The 21,912-nt window shown below is 44.3% G+C and overlaps 1 pseudogene; it reads right to left on the reverse strand.

Annotated features, from left to right (window-relative positions):
* Window positions 1-1,114: 1,114 nt before the first annotated feature.
* LOC134911217 (apolipoprotein L3-like) overlaps window positions 1,115-21,912 on the reverse strand; it is a 155,259-nt pseudogene continuing 134,461 nt past the window's right edge.

Below are 21,912 nucleotides of genomic sequence, written 5' to 3' on the forward strand. Positions count from 1 at the left end.
TAACACCTCCTATGCTGAGATTGACAGCTTTGCGCTGCCACATGTGCTTGTGGAACGCATAAGGATTATGAAGAACATAATTTTCTGCTGCAAACAGTGGTGGAATGCATGATCGTGTACTTCCGGTTCCAGTAATACTTCAGAGGAATGCATAACAGACTTCCACTTCCGGTAAAGCGGCGTTGGAACGCATGGCAGACTTCCGCTTCCGGTAGGAGGACTTCCGTCGCGGGTGTCACTCCGCAGATGGCTTGAAATGGCGGCTTTACGGGGGGGGGGGGGGGTGTCAGTGAATTAGTACCCTGGACTCTTACACCACCACTATGCTTCTGATGAAGGACTACTGCGTCCGCAACGCGTTAAGCAAGTGGGGATTATTTGGGACTGCGGGTAACCTTGAAAGAAACACCGAATTGCCTCTAGTTTATAAGTGTCCAGGACTTCCAACTTTCCTTGATGACATATTGGGCAATATCGTGTGCACTGCAGGTGTGGCAGATATAGCATTTGCAGAGAGAGTTAGATTTGGATAGGTTATTTTGTTTCTGTGCAGGGTGAATAATGGCTGCTTTTTTTTACACTGCAATTTACATTTCAGTTTGAACACACCCCACCCAGATCTAACTCTCTCTGCACATGTTACATCTGCCCCCCCCCCCCCCCCCCCCCCTGCAGTGCACATGGTTTTAACCACCTCCTAACAAATTTGCTGCTGTGATCAACTCTGACTTAGGCCCTTGGTTACAAAGAATTTTGACATCCTACCACATGGTACCTAAAAAGCAAATGTTTTGCTTATATTTTCAGAAATCATCCATTTTGGTCATAATCTGGAACACACTATAACTGGAGTGGTGGATAGAGCCACAGACAAAAGTTTTCTGTAAAACCTCTGATACAACTATCAGAGAATGAGCAGTATAGGGTAAGGCAGGATTGGAAGTGGGAAGAGTAATACTGTATGTGAAGAATGGGAGGAATCAGGAATAATTTTTAACCCCCCCCCCACACACACACACACCCTAAAATAAAATGCTAAATCTGCACCTGTACGGTAAATTACGTAGATAAATAACTGCATAATGTATGTGAAGCACGACAGCATGCAGTGAGAAAATATTTTATTGTTGCAATGGTATTATAAGCGGTTTCAATAATTCATTATTGAGATACAAGTAAAAGTGATTTGTCGCTTAATTACCTTAATAATGTGATATGCATTACAGTTATTGGTGCTGAATTTTAGTTTCAATAAAATCTGTAGCCACAACCTCTGCTGTGTAGAATATTCTAAAGATATTTTCTAGAAATGATTACATTACAGTTGGTGAAAATCACAAAAACTCAACGTACATGATCAAGAAATGTGAATGCATGTAACATATGGATTGGAAGTATTTACGTTTGAATACAGCCTGGATTACTTTCTATATTGTAACAATCTGTCATATTCACTGCTTCGCATTTTATCTTGTTCTTTCAGATCATGAAGTGTTTTTTGTAGGTTATGAGCAATCTCTCGTATCTGTGCAGCGGCCTCTGTTTTACACCCTTTGTGCAGATCTGTTGCCCCCTTTACAATAAAAACAGAGTCAACCACTATGAAGAGTGCAGCAAACACTCCAGACACAAGTCTTAGTGCCTGCGCCCCCCTCTGCTACTAGCTGGGTGCCTCTAGTGACAGCAGCAGTTACTCTGCCCAATTTATGCAATCTGCTTAATTCAACTGCCACAAATGCCCCCCTCCCACCAATTTTGCCCCCATTTTCCATTTGTTCGACACCCAGAACAGTCTCAAGATCACGAAATGTGCATTCAATATTTTGTTTAATCTCCTCTAGTATAGCCAGCTTCATATTAAGTTCCTTAACAATCTCTTCCAGTCTGCTGCATTTTTTTTTTTGTATGTACAGTATCAGCAATAGAAGCTGTTGCACCTGTGACCCCCCCAGCCACAGCCATACTAATGCCAATGGCACTGACAGCCAGAGATGCACCCAGTGTTACAGGGGCCAGCACTAGGCCTACAATGGAGGTGAGACCGCCTGCTATTCCAACTGAACTTCCTGTAACACTGGCAATGGTGACTCCTTTATGGAACTTGTCTATGTCATCAGCGATACTCAGCAACTCTGTCATGCAGTCTTTAAAAATCTTCATCACTGCTGGCAATTCATTGTTATACTCTTGAAGATATCTCATTACCTGTTCACAATAAATAATAAAAAATAAATAACTATGTTTAGTATGCTTGACTGCCTAAAAGTGGGTACACACTGGAAAGATATATCTGCAGATGAATTGATCTGCAGATATATCCATGGACGGATCAGGCAGTGTGCTGTGCATACACACTGCCCGATCCGTCAGGGACTGATGTCATGAACTGGGCGGGCATGTACACACGCCCGCCCGGTTCAGCTGTCAATCACTGCCGGCCGCCGCAACATGTGTACGGGCGGTCGGTCGACCGCCCCGTACACACACAGCGACGCGCCAATATATCGGTAGGTATATTGGCCGTCGGCTGTGCTGCGCGGCCGACACGATACGTCTGTGACCGACGGAGTTCACAGACGTATTGGCCGTACACACTGGCCGACGCACCCGCGATATATCGGCCGTTCAAGAGAATGGCCGATATATCGGCCAGTGTGTACGGGCCTTTTGTAATACATTTTAGAATATTTAAAACATTATTTGATACATTATATCGACAAGAAAAAATATTGAAGAGTTTAATTTGCTTTAATTAAATGCCCCAATCAGCAGTAGTATACAATTACTTGTGTTGTGCAACAATGCATCATGTCATCTTCTACATCCTATAACCAATCATATGATCTACAAATAAAATTGCACATTTTGTTAGCTAAATAAATGTTTCAGTTCAGACTTATTTTTAATAAAGTCATGTGCTGCTGAATAATAAGAGGAGACAGCTATTTTATTACCTGAATCAACAAAGAAGATGTATTATAATTTATAGCAACATAGAGTTCAAGCAGGAAGGTACATAGACAAGATGTATTAACATTTTGTCTGCCAAAGCAGAGGAGTGAAAACTCCCATCTCTGGTGATCACCACTAGAGCACAAAACATCAGGTTAGTGCTGGTGCGCTGTGTCACCCTGCCCGGCTGGCTCCAGTGCGCATGTGCGAAATCTCGCTACTATCGCAAGATCTCGCATGCAGCCCGGAGCTGTCAGCCGCCGCAGCCAGGGACAGAGCTGTGCAAAGTCATTTTGGCAACTGTGCCGGGGAGCGAAAGTGAGGGTCACGGAGACTGTACACAGAACCCCTCAACTCTTCAGACTTGTATGGGCACACCCAGTGTCAGACTGGGGCAGGAAAGGCCCACCAAGGGAATGCAGTGGTAGGAGCCCATGCTTAGGGGTGTGGCCAGCTGCCATATTGGTTTGCCTAACCAGTAGAGAGTGCGTGAGTTGGGCTCCTTGATAAATATTTTTAGAAAATTACTGCTAGCACATGCATAATGTACCAGTTTAATACCAGAAATACACTATAGAAAATACACCATAGTCCTGTGCAGTATAAGGTAAGATATGTATAATCTAAGTGCACAATCTGGAACCTGATCCCTAGAGGAGGATAAGGGGCCCCAGGCAGTAGGGCCCACAGGGGTTTCCCCTGTACCCTTGTGGGCCAGTCCAATCCTGGGCACACCCTTCATCCACCCCATTTCTGTATCACCCTTTCTTGTATCTATCTTGCCCCCCATTGTACAGATAGTTATGGCGCCTCCCATTGCTGCAGATAGTTATGGTGCCTTGTAAATAAACAATAATATTAGTGCACCTCACTAAGATTTTTCCACCTCCTTGCACATGATTTGCCCTATGCAGTACGTTGCAATGTGCAGTAAGCACATTTCCTAAGTGGTCACCACTGTGTTTTAAATACCATGTACAAATCTAATGCAGTGAAATGATGTCTTACCGCTTGCTGCAGCTCTTCAATTTTACCTCCCTATAAATACAAAAACAATTATATTGATCATTTTCACTAGACTGAAAACTATAATGGCTTAAAATGTTTTTAAAAGGGTAAGGAAGAAGATAACTTTAACATACCATACTGGGAATTAATTTTTGAATTTGACACACAAAGTAGCAGATGTTTGTTTTCTTTCATACTAGAAGACAAAAATGACATTATTTATTTACACCATGCCTGTAACAAACACGTAGCACTCTACAGGCCTGATTCAGGCTCACAGGGAAATGGGTCATAATTCCAAGCACTTTATGCAATGAGAAAAATTTGCAATTGCCCATCCGTATCCGAGTTAGCTGCATCTATGAGACCACACTGCCCCCTGCCCTCTGATGGTAAAAGCAGGTGTCATCATCACCACCACACATTCGCACCAGCCCTTTCCCAGGTGTAAGTGGTCCGACAGAAAGTGGTTGAATCTCTGCATACGCTCCCATCCTAATAGCCCACTATTCTGACAGCATGCCCGAGATACACCCACGGAATACTTATTCTACATATGAATACTACTCAGTCAGGAGTGAAGATGCAACTGAGATCCATATCAAATGCATGATAACTATGATATATATATATATATATATATATATACTTATTCAAACATTACAGAGGTTACAAAGGGGCCCCAACTGAAAAGTTAATTGTTATATTGTTAATGTGAGTGCTTCCCCAACCTTGTGTTTTAGTTTAATAGGATTATTATTTACTAAATGTGTTTTTGCAATGTGTTTTTATGTTAGCAACATATGTTAAGTATCCGAGACGTTACCTGCCTAAATTGCACCCGGCGCAGCCGTAAAAGGGACGTGGTTTCATGGTGTAGGGTGTGGCTTCGTGTGAGGGGCAGGGTTGTGTGCCCCAACCCTCCTTCTCATTACTCTGTGAGATGCGGCCTGCCCCCGGAGACTTGCTGCCTGCTGTGCTGGCTTCTAGAGGGTCACAGGAACCGACACTTAGGTGTCACCTCTTGGCAGGTGACACCCGAGTGCGGGCCACCCTCCCTCCTAGACCAACATTGTGACGCCACTGTTGCGTATAATGTGAATACTGTTTACCTGTTTACTACTCTAAAGTTTTCACAGTAAAGTAAGAAGTTACACGGAAGTGTTCCAGCGCAATAAAATTCTAATCTTAAAATTTTGTCATCAATGGCTGTGCAAATGGTATTTTAAAAATGTAATTGTGTCCTACATTGCACTACGATACTTAATTGCCCTCCGGTTTCTGTGAGTAATTTGATCCCCAGGCTATGATAAGGGAAGCCAGTGAGAACAGAGACCTGAGGAACCTATTATACTTACTTGTAAATTGAATTCAACGTGACACTTTCTCATAAGTGTCACATTTGGTGTCACTAAGAACAGGATTTGAACCTACAATGTCATCAGATGAACAAACTGCAGGTGATTCTACAAACCCATGCCCACCTATGGCCAGCTTAAACCCAATTACATTGCCCTATTACTTCAGGGACCTATGTCTTCCAACGTAAAGTGGGAATGTTCAAGGTTCTGAGGGGAATATCTTAAGAGAGCTCAAGAACAAAATTATATAAATGTTAGGTTTATATCCACTACGTGAACAGCAACAAGTGGATATACTAATATGGGAGCTTAAAGGTTCGGCCCTTAGAGAGGTAACCTCTTGACCCATTGAGGAAAGGCAGAATGTGTAACTGATTTTTCAGCGACTGGCTACCACCTTTGAGTTACGCACTGTCTTGGAACTTAAGATGTTAAAGTAATAGGTTCCAATGTTTTCCAAGAAGTGTCATTTCCAGAAATGCCAGTGTTTCAGGAAGTCTTACATTTACCTGAAAGAGATTCTGCCAGTAAAAACAATTTGCTGAAGGTAAAGGACTCAGCCGTACAGAGTGTTCAGACCCCAATGTAGGTTAAGGGTACATAATCTCAAAAGCCAATTAGAAGACTTAACCATGGGAATGTCGAAGATGTGCAAAAAGATGCATCAGTTGGCAGAAAGTGTTCAATCCTGAGGAACTCTAATGAAAAGATGGAACTAACCAGTGGTAGCCGAAGGAGACCAACTGATCGATTTGATTCACAGGGCCAACTGATTTTCATGTAGAACAACACTTCAATCAAGCAGAGCCTTTAAAATCCAGCACCCCGATGCCAGGAGCCAATCTTCAGGGGTAGCAGGTGAAGTAGACTCTGACCCAGCAGAATGCGGTCTCCGTCATATAGGACAGTGTCTAACTATTACTATTTCTATCGATGAACGAGAAGTGATAGCTATGGTGGACACAGGGTCACAGATAACTACCATTCAGTTTAATACTTTCAAGCAGAATTGGGAAGAAGGGCAACTATTGTCACATTCACCTTCATGGCTCCAACTGATTGCAAGCAATGGACTCGGGAAAGCTTGTGCCGGTTATTGGGAGGCTGAACTTCAGATAGGGATTACTTATCTAAATTGTCTAGGATGTATAGTTACAGAGACCTCAGACCCAAACATGCCCCCTGTCATCCTTGGGATGAATATTTTACAGAATTGTCCAGATTAATAAGTCACCATCCTTAAGAGTTAGCTATCTAAAGTAGCATACCAAGAACAGGCAGTCCTGCAAAATGCAATAAAGGTACTTTGAGGACATCAGCAATTTATCAGTAATGCTGGAACAGTAGGAAAGGTCAGGCTGGCTGACAGTAAACCTGTTAAATTAAAACCTATTTCAGAAACAAACTTTTAGGGAAAAGCTCGGTGCAGGCCGGGTGGACAGAAGTATGAAGCCTTAATTGAACCCTGTCTGATTTCAGATAGGAGTGAGGTCGTATAATCTGGTGCTCTGGTCATTGTGGACAATGGAAGGGTACCTGTCCGCGTGTTGAATTCTCATAACCACGCTGTGAAATTGTATTGACACCCAACCTATTGCCTAGTTGGCTTTACACTTGTTTTCAGAATGTGTTTCATCCAAAATTTGCTGCAGAGCAAGGAGACACCATGGCCGAAGTGTATCAGACTCTAACGGAAGGGCCAAGGATCAAATACAAGGAGATTTGAAGTTGTGAAGAACGATTTGGAAGCATTTAGTCATCATCTAACTGATATTGGGCTCGTCACCAAGATACGGCATACTTAACAACACCGGAGATGCCCCCCCACATTGAAAAAAGAAAACGGCCATTAACACCAGCATTGTACCAGTCAGTACGCCAGATGCTGGAAGACATGAAGGCCAATGGAATTAAACAGGAGAGTTACAGCCTGTGGGCTGCTCTGACAGTGTTGTTGAAGAAAAAAGATGGACACCTTCATTTCTGTGTTAATTACCGGAGGCTTAGTGAGGTGAGCCATAAGGATGCTTATCCCTTACCAAGGATAGAAGAGTCTCTCTCTGTGCTTAAATCAGCCAAATTCTTCTCAACTCTAGACTTAACAAGTGGATATTGGCAAATACAACTTGCCAAAGTTGATAAGGAGAAAATAGCACTCATAACCCCAATGGGTCTGTATGAGTTTAACCAGATGCCATTTGGATTATGTAATGCACCAGCCATGTTACAGAGAGTGATGGAACATTGCCTTGGCCACAGGAATTTCAGGATGGTATTGCTGTAACTAGATGACATTATAATTTTTCCAAAGACCTATGAAGAACTTTAACAACACTTACATTAAGTTTTTCGAGCAGTTGAATCAGTTTGGATTTAAGTTAAAGCCCTCAAAATCTCATCTACTTAAACCAAAAGTACACTATTTGGGTCAAATCATTAGTTCGGCAGTAATAGCCGCAGATCAGGAGTTTTCATTCAAATTGAAGTTGGGCTGTGACAGAGAAGTTTAAAGATTATTTAGCTGCTTCACCATTCATACTGTAGCTGTAACAGATAGCAATCCATTGGCCCATCAATCCACTGCTAGATTAGGGCCCTTAGAACAGAGATGGTCGTCACATCTGGCAAATTACCATTTTTGAATTGTCTACTGAAGCATATATAGTAATGGCAATGCTGATACGTTATCCCAACTGACAATGCCAGAAGACAGGGAAGAAGAAGTAGATCTATAGGAACAGGCTAAAATATTTGTCTTTAGTCATACAGCACAGACATACCAGCAGGGTGCAATAACCTAAGAATCCATGGAGAGTCAAGAACAATACAGTGGAAAAACAAGTGTTGATTGAGTGCAATGGCAGAATGGCATAAAGGAATAACTATTGACTCAATATGAGTTAACCAGACCAGGGAGACATGAGTCTTCAGGAGAACTCTTGAAGTTATGGTGGCAAAGAGACCAACTGGATTTATTTGATACGGAGAAGCATTGATCCAAAGACTCATCTACTAGTGACTCAAGTAGTGGTTCCAGCTACCTTGGTGGATTTCATATTGTGCAGTTATCATGACCAGTCTGGACATTTCAGTGTTGAAAAGACAGAAGTAAACTTGAGAAGCAATTTTATTGGGTTAACATGCATCAGGATGTTGAGGACTGGTGCCAACGATGTACTGCCTATGCTCTTCGTCGACCGGCACTTTCAAGCCAAAAGGCATCTTTATCTCCTATTTTCAGCTGACAACCACTAGAAATTGTATGCATTGACCATGTAAAATTGGAATCCAGTCATGCAGGATATCTACATGCTTTAACAATTATAGATCATTTCACCAAATTTACAGTGGTTAAGACTTAACTGCCAAGACTGTAGCAGAGATATTTTGGTGCACTTTTGTACCACCATATGGATATCCTACTAACATCTTAATGGATCAAGGGCCAGCTTTTGAATCAAAGTTAATAAAAGAACTATGGGGCAGATGTATTAACCTGGAGAAGGCATAAGGAAGTGATAAACCAGTGATAAGTTCAAGATGATAAAAGAACCAGCCAATCAACTTCAATATGAAAATTGACAGTTAGGAGCTTGACTGGCTGGTGCATTTATCACGAGACACAGACCCCTTGTGGAGCAACAGAAGATCTCCTATCATAACATCCTAGTACAAGAATAAAGAGCGATAAAAACATTATGGGAAGACTCTAATCTGGTCATCAGAGCAGCCGACAAGGGAGGTGGGATCGTGCTTCTGTACTATGAATACTACAAGGATGAGACAACTTGCTGACACAAATTGTTATCAGAGACTCAACCATGACCCCACGAATAACTATTAGAAAGAGATAGATGCTGCAATTAACTTAGGGGTCAATAATTGCTATATCAGCTCCAGTACAGTGGATTTTCTAACAGTCACACCCTATGACACCTATCTTGTACACCTGTTAGGGTCTCCTGCCCTGTGCTGCCACGTCGTCATGGCAACCAGGAGACAAGTGCTAGCGGAGTAACCTGAGCGCAGCTGATACTCCGGTTCGGGTCTTTTGCTGTGCAGTGGTTACAGGCTCTGTGCACGGCAGGGGATCCGGTGCTGGTTTTTGTGCTCACAGTCTGTGAGGTCTGAGTGGGGCGTGGACAGCACCTGCTATATAAGGCCTCTTCTCAGGTTAAGCAGATGCTGCTGAATCTTTGTTGGTTAGTTAGTTCCTGAAAGTTAGCCAGTACTGTGTAGCTTTGTATTTGTTGTTGCTTACTGCATATAGGCCTTGGGATTTGGTACTACACTCTGCCAATCCAGACCTAGCAGTAAGACTGGAGTCAGTCGTTTAACTTGCTGGGGTTCTTTTGCTACTCTGTGAACTTAGCAAGTTTGCGGCTGTATTCTCAGACTTGCCTGCCTAAATCCTGTCTCACTGTGCAAGGTGTTCAGGTGTCAGTTTAGTGGCAGTAAGCTGAACCTGTGCCCTGCAAGTGAGGATTAGGATTGTGGAGACTCTCCTTGTGTCTATCATTCCATCTCTGACCAAGGAGTTTACTGCCACACCCGTTGGTAACCCTTTAGGGTTTTGCTGTTGCCCTTAGCAACAACATTTCGGGTTCTCTACGTATTAAAACACAACATCTTGCTTTTTCCATCTGAGCATTCTTAATACTAGGGAGACACCCAGTTTCTTAGCCTCTGGGCTTCTCTGTTCACTTTGTGTTTATTTTGTTACCCTATCACCTTCTGTGTACGTAATGTCATATTCCCCAGTCTGTCTGTGAGTTCATTTGTTTTGCATCCCTATCTGTTCAGACACCAGTACATTCCTGCAGGCACTGGTGTGCATAACAGTTCAGACACCAGTATATTCCTGCAGGCACTGGTGTGCATAACAGTTCAGACACCAGTACATTCCTGCAGGCACTGGTGTGCATAACAACACCTTGCCAAAGATACACAAGTCTTTGACCCAGCCGCCGGGAAGGCCAATCATCTCGGCAAGGGGATCCCTGTGCCAGCCACTCTCCCAGTTGGTGGACTTTTATCTGCAACCCGTCGTGAGACACATGTATAGCTTCATTGAAGACACCACTGACTTTTTGATGAGGTTGAAACACCATAATGAGATTCCACAGGATGCCCTACTGGTAACACGTGATGTCTCCAGCCTGTATACGAATATCCTACATGAACAGGGCATACAGGCCTGCCGGAATATGATTTCCAATAATGCCAATTTCTTTGGGCCCCTAGCGGAATACCTCACACTTCTCATACATTTGATTCTTCATAAAAATTATTTCCTTTTTGAGAATGCCTTTTTCTTACAAAAACAAGGGACCACGATGGGGTCTAATATGGCCCCATATTATGCCAACATCTTCATGATGAAGTATGAATGTACCCACATAATTGTCAATCAATGTTTTGGGAAACATCTGTTGTTTTATGTAAGATACATTGACAACTTGGTCTTTATCTGGCAGGTTGGTGAATCTAAATTACTGGAATTTATTGACTATCTTAACAGCAGACCGGGATCTATTAGGTTCAGCCTCACATTTAGCAGGTGCCACATTAATTTTTTGGACGTATCCATTGACAAGATGGGAAATGAGATCTCTACCTCCATATATAGCAAAACATTGGACTGGAATTGTCTACTACTGTCAACCAGCTTCCATCCAGATCCTCTGAAGAGAGGACTGCCATTCTCACAGCTACTCCACGATATGCGCATAACTTTCAATCAAGCCCTGTTACCCACAGCCTTGGAAGCAATGAGCCAAAGATTTCTGGAGAGGGCTATTTGAAGGCGGAAGTGGAAGAAGCTCTTACTAGAATCAGACAAATTAGGAGGGAAGACCTTCTAACTAAAAAAGTGCCCATGGAGACTAGGTCCAGACAAGTTAAATTTTTGCAGTATGTACACCACTGCCTCATGCTTTATTCAGAAGAAGATTTTGGAGCATTGGCATCTAATCACTAGTGATCCAGCTTTAGCCAAGAATATAGTTGATTATCCCCGATTTGCATATAAACGTGGATCGAACCTGAAAGACTTATTGGTAGTCACGGACTATTCAAAGAAAAGTATGATATCCAAGACATCTTGGTTGAAATTAAAGACAGGAGTATTCCACTGCACGGGATGCTCCAACTGTCAATTTTTGTTGGTGTGTAATAATTTTTTTTAACCCAAGGATCAATAAAAAGTACACCATAAAACACTGACTTGACTGTAACAGCAGATTCGTGGTGTATGTTTTGATATGTCCGTGTAATCTACTTTATGTTAGCAAGACCAGCAGAATGATGAGAGATAATGCCAACATTGCTCCTCCATCAAGAAAAGCCTTAACACCAGTACTGATTTGAAAGAACGAATTAATTTACCAGTAGCAAGACACTTCAGAGCAGCTAATCACACTACTAATCAACTCAAATGCTGCATCATTGACCATATCCCTCCGCTCAGAATGGGAGGGGACAGGGACAGGATCCTGAGAGGGAACTACAATGGATCCACAGGCTACAATGCTTATCCCCCAATGGTCTGAATGAATATTTCTGTCTTGGATGCTGTCTTTGAAGGGTTATACCCTATGTTTTGATGTTTCACCCTTGACGAATATGACTGTATTAACTATGATAATACTTCATAAATGACTTTTTAACCCTGACCACAATTAGCAGTATTTAGACTCTTTATTGCACATCGCCGTATGTGCCTGAACTGGATATTATGATGTGATGACACCGCCGTGTGTCTAAGGTACTGCTTAATTGAAGTTCTTTTGCTATTTACATTGGGGCACAGCCGAGTGCCATTTATTTAGCTATATCTGGTGGAGAACAGGAAGGTGCATGACCTACGTACATTCAATGTGTGCCTTACAGTACAGTACAGACTGCATCCTGCGGCCCAAGGGTGCAATGGGCCGCAAGATGCAGTCTGTTTTTACTGTATGTTTTAAGACAGTTGCTAAAACACATTTTCTAGCATGCTTAACAATGAAGGCTTTAACACTGTTTATTAATTGCACTTAGCACTTTTTGACCAATCGGGTCATATTACAGTATGTCTTGTATCACTGGCACTAAATGTTCTTATGTTATTGTTTACAGCGTTTCCATGGTCGCACGGCTGGTTCCCGCGACGTCACTTCCTGGTTGCGCTGATGCGGACAGAGGCGCCGGGCGGAAGCTCAGACGGCGTGGCCACCTGGAAACGCCGGAGGGAATGATTGCACTTCTGGGGGGGTAAGTACTTGTAATGTTATTTAAACACTTGTTTGGCACTGACACTTTATCCCCGAAACGTTGATAACACTTGTCTGAATACACGTATGATCTACAGTCTCTGAGTGCCGCCTTGTTCTTCGGCTATATATATATATATATATATATATATAATATCTCTAATGCGGGATGGCACTCTCGAGTCTAACAGCGTTAGTGAAAAAAGACACTGCTACAGCCTGATGTAATTGACATTTCGAAATGTCGATTACACCAGGCTGTAGCAGTGTCTTTTTTCACTAACGCTGTTAGACTCGAGAGTGCCATCCCGCATTGGATATATATTATGATTGGAGGAGGAGGTGCACCTGAGCAAGCTGCTTTATATACAGACCATCTGAGTGCCAAGCTCTTCAGCAACTATATATGTATATATATATATATATATATATATATATAGATATATAGATAGATAGATAGGAACCTGTCAGGCACTGTATTAACCGCTACATTATACATTAATAGCAAGATGCAAGGATAGTCTTTTCCACAGTGAAGCTGCCGACATTGTTTGCCAGTCTGGATGCTGCAGGCAAAGTTAGCTTAAAGACGTTGAGTTGCTTAACCACTTAACTGACAAATTATTTTTTGAAAAACCGCTCAGAAAATGTAGTTGTTTTTTTTATGAGTGAATTAGGTGTAGAATATGTAGTTAACCTTTTCAAAATGATTTTAGTTCAAAAATATTTTGGTAAAACTTTTTTCAGACGTCACTAACATTGGAAAATCGCGGCTTTAATTTTGAAAGCCAGGACAGCCACCAGTTACGCATGGGTTTGGGGGGGTTAATTTACTCTTCCCCCAGCGGCTGCTTTTGTCTGCAGCTGCTGGGTGGGGACTCCTGCCGTGCTGACCGACCAGCAGTGATCGGCAGCATGGGAAACACAGTGGGAGGGTGCAGGGAGGCAGAGGGACCGTCCCGTCAGATAAACAGCTAACACTTTATCTGACTGGTCGCATACTGTGCGACCAGGTCAGATAAGACACTTGCTGGCAGATGCAACCATGCCAGGCAAGTGGTTAAATACTTATTGATACAGTTGCAAGAAGCAGCTCATTTTCCAAAGCAGAGAGCTCATCCTGGGACACCTAACTCCCCATACATAATAGATCACCTCTTCCAAGTAACACTGCTTTAAACCCACTGGAATACTCTAAACCTGGCTAGGACTACATTGAGCTTTGACACTATCCAGGGCAGTGGCAAACGCAGGATTTGCATGGGGGGGTTTCCAGAACTGGGCGGAGCCAATCACGGGGGTGGGGACTGAGGTGACCCAGTATATGCTGGGTCCGTAAAACTAGTGTGTCTGTGTGTGTGTGTATATATATATATATATATATATATATATATATATACACATATACATATATCTACACACACACACACACACACACACACACACACACACACACACACACACATATATATATATATATACATACATACACAGTTACACACACACACATACATATACACGGGTGGTCTTCAGTATGCCGGCGGTCGGGCTCCCGGCGACCAGCATACCGGCGCCGGGAGCCTGACCGCCAGCATACCGACACTTATTCTACCTCGTGGTGGTCCACGACCCCCCTGGAGGGAGAATAGAATAGTGTGGCGCGCGTAGCGTGGCGAGCGCAGCGAGCCCGCAAGGGGCTCATTTGCGCTCGCCACACAGTTGGTAAGCCGGCGGCCGGCCTCCCGGCGCCGGTTTGCTGGTCGCCGGGAGGCCGGCCGCCGGGAGATCGTAGTGAACCCATATACATATACACATATACATAGTAGAGATGAGCGCCTGAAATTTTTCGGGTTTTGTGTTTTGGTTTTGGGTTCGGTTCCGCGGCCGTGTTTTGGGTTCGAACGAGTTTTGGCAAAACCTCACCGAATTTTTTTTGTCGGATTCGGGTGTGTTTTGGATTCGGGTGTTTTTTTCAAAAAACACTAAAAAACAGCTTAAATCATAGAATTTGGGGGTCATTTTGATCCCAAAGTATTATTAACCTCAAAAACCATAATTTACACTCATTTTCAGTCTATTCTGAATACCTCACACCTCACAATATTATTTTTAGTCCTAAAATTTGCACCGAGGTCGCTGTGTGAGTAAGATAAGCGACCCTAGTGGCCGACACAAACACCGGGCCCATCTAGGAGTGGCACTGCAGTGTCACGCAGGATGTCCCTTCCAAAAAACCCTCCCCAAACAGCACATGACGCAAAGAAAAAAAGAGGCGCAATGAGGTAGCTGTGTGAGTAAGATTAGCGACCCTAGTGGCCGACACAAACACCGGGCCCATCTAGGAGTGGCACTGCAGTGTCACGCAGGATGGCCCTTCCAAAAAACCCTCCCCAAACAGCACATGACGCAAAGAAAAAAAGAGGCGCAATGAGGTAGCTGTGTGAGTAAGATTAGCGACCCTAGTGGCCGACACAAACACCGGGCCCATCTAGGAGTGGCACTGCAGTGTCACGCAGGATGGCCCTTCCAAAAAACCCTCCCCAAACAGCACATGACGCAAAGAAAAAAAGAGGCGCAATGAGGTAGCTGTGTGAGTAAGATTAGCGACCCTAGTGGCCGACACAAACACCGGGCCCATCTAGGAGTGGCACTGCAGTGTCACGCAGGATGTCCCTTCCAAAAAACCCTCCCCAAACAGCACATGACGCAAAGAAAAAAAGAGGCGCAATGAGGTAGCTGTGTGAGTAAGATTAGCGACCCTAGTGGCCGACACAAACACCGGGCCCATCTAGGAGTGGCACTGCAGTGTCACGCAGGATGTCCCTTCCAAAAAACCCTCCCCAAACAGCACATGACGCAAAGAAAAAAAGAGGCGCAATGAGGTAGCTGTGTGAGTAAGATTAGCGACCCTAGTGGCCGACACAAACACCGGGCCCATCTAGGAGTGGCACTGCAGTGTCACGCAGGATGTCCCTTCCAAAAAACCCTCCCCAAACAGCACATGACGCAAAGAAAAAAAGAGGCGCAATGAGGTAGCTGACTGTGTGAGTAAGATTAGCGACCCTAGTGGCCGACACAAACACCGGGCCCATCTAGGAGTGGCACTGCAGTGTCACGCAGGATGTCCCTTCCAAAAAAACCCTCCCCAATCAGCACATGATGCAAAGAAAAAGAAAAGAAAAAAGAGGTGCAAGATGGAATTGTCCTTGGGCCCTCCCACCCACCCTTATGTTGTATAAACAAAACAGGACATGCACACTTTAACCAACCCATCATTTCAGTGACAGGGTCTGCCACACGACTGTGACTGATATGACGGGTTGGTTTGGACCCCCCCCCAAAAAAGAAGCAATTAATCTCTCCTTGCACAAACTGGCTCTACAGAGGCAAGATGTCCACCTCATCTTCACCCTCCGATATATCACCGTGTACATCCCCCTCCTCACAGATTATCAATTCGTCCCCACTGGAATCCACCATCTCAGCTCCCTGTGTACTTTGTGGAGGCAATTGCTGCTGGTCAATGTCTCCGCGGAGGAATTGATTATAATTCATTTTAATGAACATCATCTTCTCCACATTTTCTGGATGTAACCTCGTACGCCGATTGCTGACAAGGTGAGCGGCGGCACTAAACACTCTTTCGGAGTACACACTTGTGGGAGGGCAACTTAGGTAGAATAAAGCCAGTTTGTGCAAGGGCCTCCAAATTGCCTCTTTTTCCTGCCAGTATAAGTACGGACTGTGTGACGTGCCTACTTGGATGCGGTCACTCATATAATCCTCCACCATTCTATCAATGTTGAGAGAATCATATGCAGTGACAGTAGACGACATGTCCGTAATCGTTGTCAGGTCCTTCAGTCCGGACCAGATGTCAGCATCAGCAGTCGCTCCAGACTGCCCTGCATCACCGCCAGCGGGTGGGCTCGGAATTCTGAGCCTTTTCCTCGCACCCCCAGTTGCGGGAGAATGTGAAGGAGGAGATGTTGACAGGTCGCGTTCCGCTTGACTTGACAATTTTGTCACCAGCAGGTCTTTCAACCCCAGCAGACCTGTGTCTGCCGGAAAGAGAGATCCAAGGTAGGCTTTAAATCTAGGATCGAGCACGGTGGCCAAAATGTAGTGCTCTGATTTCAACAGATTGACCACCCGTGAATCCTTGTTAAGCGAATCAAGGGCTGCATCCACAAGTCCCACATGCCTAGCGGAATCGCTCCCTTTTAGCTCCTTCTTCAATGCCTCCAGCTTCTTCTGCAAAAGCCTGATGAGGGGAATGACCTGACTCAGGCTGGCAGTGTCTGAACTGACTTCACGTGTGGCAAGTTCAAAGGGCATCAGAACCTTGCACAACGTTGAAATCATTCTCCACTGCACTTGAGACAGGTGCATTCCATCTCCTATATCGTGCTCAATTGTATAGGCTTGAATGGCCTTTTGCTGCTCCTCCAACCTCTGAAGCATATAGAGGGTTGAATTCCACCTCGTTACCACTTCTTGCTTCAGATGATGGCAGGGCAGGTTCAGTAGTTTTTGGTGGTGCTCCAGTCTTCTGTACGTGGTGCCTGTACGCCGAAAGTGTCCCGCAATTTTTCTGGCCACCGACAGCATCTCTTGCACGCCCCTGTCGTTTTTTAAAAAATTCTGCACCACCAAATTCAAGGTATGTGCAAAACATGGGACGTGCTGGAATTTGCCCATATTTAATGCACACACAATATTGCTGGCGTTGTCCGATGCCACAAATCCACAGGAGAGTCCAATTGGGGTAAGCCATTCCGCGATGATCTTCCTCAGTTGCCGTAAGAGGTTTTCAGCTGTGTGCGTATTCTGGAAAGCGGTGATACAAAGCGTAGCCTGCCTAGGAAAGAGTTGGCGTTTGCGAGATGCTGCTACTGGTGCCGCCGCTGCTGTTCTTGCGGCGGGAGTCCATACATCTACCCAGTGGGCTGTCACAGTCATATAGTCCTGACCCTGCCCTGCTCCACTTGTCCACATGTCCGTGGTTAAGTGGACATTGGGTACAACTGCATTTTTTAGGAGACTGGTGAGTCTTTTTCTGACGTCCGTGTACATTCTCGGTATCGCCTGCCTAGAGAAGTGGAACCTAGATGGTATTTGGTAACGGGGGCACACTGCCTCAATAAATTGTCTAGTTCCCTGTGAACTAACGGCGGATACCGGACGCACGTCTAACACCAACATAGTTGTCAAGGACTCAGTTATCCGCTTTGCAGTAGGATGACTGCTGTGATATTTCATCTTCCTCGCAAAGGACTGTTGAACAGTCAATTGCTTACTGGAAGTAGTACAAGTGGGCTTACGACTTCCCCTCTGGGATGACCATCGACTCCCAACGGCAACAACAGCAGCGCCAGCAGCAGTAGGCGTTACACGCAAGGATGCATCGGAGGAATCCCAGGCAGGAGAGGACTCGTCAGACTTGCCAGTGACATGGCCTGCAGGACTATTGGCATTCCTGGGGAAGGAGGAAATTGACACTGAGGGAGTTGGTGGGGTGGTTTGCGTGAGCTTGGTTACAAGAGGAAGGGATTTACTGGTCAGTGGACTGCTTCCGCTGTCACCCAAAGTTTTTGAACTTGTCACTGACTTATTATGAATGCGCTGCAGGTGACGTATAAGGGAGGATGTTCCGAGGTGGTTAACGTCCTTACCCCTACTTATTACAGCTTGACAAAGGGAACACACGGCTTGACACCTGTTGTCCGCATTTCTGGTGAAATACCTCCACACCGAAGAGCTGATTTTTTTGGTATTTTCACCTGGCATGTCAACGGCCATATTCCTCCCACGGACAACAGGTGTCTCCCCGGGTGCCTGACTTAAACAAACCACCTCACCATCAGAATCCTCCTGGTCAATTTCCTCCCCAGCGCCAGCAACACCCATATCCTCCTCATCCTGGTGTACTTCAACACTGACATCTTCAATCTGACTATCAGGAACTGGACTGCGGGTGCTCCTTCCAGCACTTGCAGGGGGCGTGCAAATGGTGGAAGGCGCATGCTCTTCACGTCCAGTGTTGGGAAGGTCAGGCATCGCAACCGACACAATTGGACTCTCCTTGTGGATTTGGGATTTCAAAGAACGCACAGTTCTTTGCGGTGCTTTTGCCAGCTTGAGTCTTTTCAGTTTTCTAGCGAGAGGCTGAGTGCTTCCATCCTCATGTGAAGCTGAACCACTAGCCATGAACATAGGCCAGGGCCTCAGCCGTTCCTTGCCACTCCGTGTGGTAAATGGCATATTGGCAAGTTTACGCTTCTCCTCCGACAATTTTATTTTAGGTTTTGGAGTCCTTTTTTTACTGATATTTGGTGTTTTGGTTTTGACATGCTCTGTACTATGCCATTGGGCATCGGCCTTGGCAGACGACGTTGCTGGCATTTCATCGTCTCGGCCATGACTAGTGGCAGCAGCTTCAGCACGAGGTGGAAGTGGATCTTGATCTTTCCCTAATTTTGGAACCTCAACATTTTTGTTCTCCATATTTTAATAGGCACAACTAAAAGGCACCTCAGGTAAACAATGGAGATGGATGGATTGGATACTAGTATACAATTATGGACGGGCTGCCGAGTGCCGACACAGAGGTAGCCACAGCCGTGAACTACCGCACTGTACTGTGTCTGCTGCTAATATATAGACTGGTTGATAAAGAGATAGTATACTCGTAACTAGTATGTATGTATAAAGAAAGAAAAAAAAACCACGGTTAGGTGGTATATACAATTATGGACGGGCTGCCGAGTGCCGACACAGAGGTAGCCACAGCCGTGAACTACCGCACTGTACTGTGTCTGCTGCTAATATATAGACTGGTTGATAAAGAGATAGTATACTCGTAACTAGTATGTATGTATAAAGAAAGAAAAAAAAACCACGGTTAGGTGGTATATACAATTATGGACGGGCTGCCGAGTGCCGACACAGAGGTAGCCACAGCCGTGAACTACCGCACTGTACTGTGTCTGCTGCTAATATATAGACTGGTTGATAAAGAGATAGTATACTCGTAACTAGTATGTATGTATAAAGAAAGAAAAAAAAACCACGGTTAGGTGGTATATACAATTATGGACGGGCTGCCGAGTGCCGACACAGAGGTAGCCACAGCCGTGAACTACCGCACTGTACTGTGTCTGCTGCTAATATATAGACTGGTTGATAAAGAGATAGTATACTCGTAACTAGTATGTATGTATAAAGAAAGAAAAAAAAACCACGGTTAGGTGGTATATACAATTATGGACGGGCTGCCAAGTGCCGACACAGAGGTAGCCACAGCCGTGAACTACCGCACTGTACTGTGTCTGCTGCTAATATATAGACTGGTTGATAAAGAGATAGTATACTCGTAACTAGTATGTATGTATAAAGAAAGAAAAAAAAACCACGGTTAGGTGGTATATACAATTATGGACGGGCTGCCGAGTGCCGACACAGAGGTAGCCACAGCCGTGAACTACCGCACTGTACTGTGTCTGCTGCTAATATATAGACTGGTTGATAAAGAGATAGTATACTCGTAACTAGTATGTATGTATAAAGAAAGAAAAAAAAACCACGGTTAGGTGGTATATACAATTATGGACGGGCTGCCGAGTGCCGACACAGAGGTAGCCACAGCCGTGAACTACCGCACTGTACTGTGTCTGCTGCTAATATAGACTGGTTGATAAAGAGATAGTATACTCGTAACTAGTATGTATGTATAAAGAAAGAAAAAAAAACCACGGTTAGGTGGTATATACAATTATGGATGGGCTGCCGAGTGCCGACACAGAGGTAGCCACAGCCGTGAACTACCGCACTGTACTGTGTCTGCTGCTAATATATAGACTGGTTGATAAAGAGATAGTATACTCGTAACTAGTATGTATGTATAAAGAAAGAAAAAAAAAAACACGGTTAGGTGGTATATACAATTATGGACGGGCTGCCGAGTGCCGACACAGAGGTAGCCACAGCCGTGAACTACCGCACTGTACTGTGTCTGCTGCTAATATAGACTGGTTGATAAAGAGATAGTATACTACTAATATTATATACTGGTGGTCAGGTCACTGGTCACTAGTCACACTGGCAGTGGCACTCCTGCAGCAAAAGTGTGCACTGTTTAATTTTAATATAATATTATGTACTCCTGGCTCCTGCTATAACCTATAACTGGCACTGCAGTAGTGCTCCCCAGTCTCCCCCACAATTATAAGCTGTGTGAGCTGAGCAGTCAGACAGATATATAATATATATAGATGATGCAGCACACTGGCCTGAGCCTGAGCAGTGCACACAGATATGGTATGTGACTGACTGAGTCACTGTGTGTATCGCTTTTTTCAGGCAGAGAACGGATATATTAAATAAACTGCACTGTGTGTCTGGTGGTCACTCACTATATAATATATTATGTACTCCTGGCTCCTGCTATAACCTATAACTGGCACTGCAGTAGTGCTCCCCAGTCTCCCCCACAATTATAAGCAGTGTGAGCTGAGCAGTCAGACAGATATATAATATTATATATAGATAATAGATGATGCAGCACACTGGCCTGAGCCTGAGCAGTGCACACAGATATGGTATGTGACTGAGTCACTGTGTGCTGTGTATCGCTTTTTTCAGGCAGAGAACGGATTATAAATAAAAGTGGTGGTCACTGGTCACTATCAGCAAAACTCTGCACTGTACACTACTGAGTACTCCTAATGCTCCCCAAAATTAGTAAATCAAGTGTCTAAACGGAGAGGACGCCAGCCACGTCCTCTCCCTATCAATCTCAATGCACGTGTGAAAATGGCGGCGACGCGCGGCTCCTTATATAGAATCCAAGTCTCGCGATAGAATCCGAGCCTCGCGAGAATCCGACAGCGCCATGATGACGTTCGGGCGCGCTCGGGTTAACCGAGCAAGGCGGGAAGATCCGAGTCGCTCGGACCCGTGAAAAAAAACATGAAGTTCTGGCGGGTTCGGATTCAGAGAAACCGAACCCGCTCATCTCTAATACATAGCATATTAAACATGCATACATATGTATATATATATATATATACACACACACACATACAGTACACATATATATACACATGTATATATATATATCATGTGTGTGTGTGTGTGTGTGTGTGTGTGTGTGTTTATATGTATGTATGTATGTATGTATGTATATACATGTGTATATATGTAGGCACATGGATATATATGTACTATAATTAAAATAAAGTAAACTTTTATAGCACTTGCAAGTGCCACCAGGAAGACAGCAGGCTGCAGAGGACGCTAGACAGTCATTAATAACACTCATGCAGCTAAAAAAAAAA

This window comes from Pseudophryne corroboree, chromosome 4 (assembly GCF_028390025.1).
Source record: "Pseudophryne corroboree isolate aPseCor3 chromosome 4, aPseCor3.hap2, whole genome shotgun sequence".
Lineage (NCBI taxonomy): Eukaryota > Metazoa > Chordata > Amphibia > Anura > Myobatrachidae > Pseudophryne > Pseudophryne corroboree.